Below are 1,555 nucleotides of genomic sequence, written 5' to 3'. Positions count from 1 at the left end.
ACAGCAGCTAAACACAAGATTAAATACTTGGGAGTAACTCTAACCAGAAGGACAAAGGATCTAGTCAAAAAAATTACAAAACATTATTATACAAGAAACAAAAAGAGACCTGGAGAAATGGAAGAATATTTCTTGCACATGGGAGGAAGACGCAATACTGTGAAAATTACAATACTACCAAAGACAATTTACACGTTCAATGCAATCCCAATACAAATACCAATCCTATTCTTCAACAAGATGGAAAAGGTAATATGCAGAGCTATTTTTAATGTCAGATTTTCAATAATATTCTGGAAGACTTAGAATATACTTCTTACATTCCTGTTGGTTAGACACAGCTAGCTGAGTTACCAAGTACAGTAGGTACTTAGATGTCTTATAAAGTGGAATGGCTTAGAAGAGATCTTATTTTCCAGAGGAGAAGGTACAAGTTAAAAGAAAGTTTAAAGGCAAAAGGCAACTGTTCATTGAATATAAACAATTCTCTATAAACTTTACAAAGTCATTTAAATGACGAGTTTCTTATTTCATTGGAAAATAAATTAATAGCTTAATATCTATCACAGTCCTAATAGGCTAGGCTTAAAAATGGGAGCATTTGGTGTGAATTGTCTTGACAGTATCTTTAAGAGCAAGTCTGAAAATAGAACATATATCAAATTTTCTTCTTTTTGTTTGTATAAGTCATCAGGTAATATCTTTCTGACCGTGCTTTCATACTTAAGCATAGCCTATTTTCCTATTTAATTTGTGTTTTTGTTATGTTGTTATGTGCCATAAAGTCAGAACTAACTCACAGCTAATCCTCCAGCAAGTTTTTTGGAGTCTACAAATTGCATGGGAGGAGATTGCTCATCTTTCTTCTGTGGAGCAAAACAAAGTGCCCTTGGATTGACAACTCACTCTTTACTACTGAGCCACCAGAACTCCCTGTTTATCTGTAGATTTTGTGTAATACTGGCTGCTAGAACAACAAACTTACCTGTATTGAAGGGAGTGCAATCAGAGGGCTCCTTAGAGTTAATGATGTGAAACTTCATCTTACTTTCTTAAGGCATGTTTTCAGAAGGAACTAATACTTGGAGAGACACATCATGCTGGTAGGTGGTCAGAGAAAAAGAGGAAGACTCCATTGAGATGAATTGACAGAGTAACTACCACAATAGGTTTGCACATGGCAGAGCTCATGTGGATAGGACAAGATAGGACATGGTTCAAATCTATTCTTCATAGGATCACTATGGGTTATAATCAATTGGATGAGATACATTAGGAGCCTTAGTAGCATATTGATTAAGGGCTCAACTGTTAACTAATAGGTAGCTATTTTAAGCCCAGCAGAAACTCTAAGGAAGAAAATTATGGCAGTTCGCTTTAGTAAGATTCCCAGCTTTGGAAGCACTATGAGATTATTCTATTCTATCATATATGATAGAAAAGATCGATATTTGTTCCCATTCCAAAGAAAGGTGACCCAACAGAGTGTGGAAATTATCGAACAATATCATTGATATCACATGCAAGCAAAATTCTGCTGAAAATTATCCAAAAA

This window comes from Elephantulus edwardii, unplaced genomic scaffold, assembly GCF_000299155.1.
Source record: "Elephantulus edwardii isolate Elephantulus edwardi_28Jun2011 unplaced genomic scaffold, EleEdw1.0 scaffold00031, whole genome shotgun sequence".
Lineage (NCBI taxonomy): Eukaryota > Metazoa > Chordata > Mammalia > Macroscelidea > Macroscelididae > Elephantulus > Elephantulus edwardii.
This window is presented reverse-complemented; position numbering follows the sequence as displayed.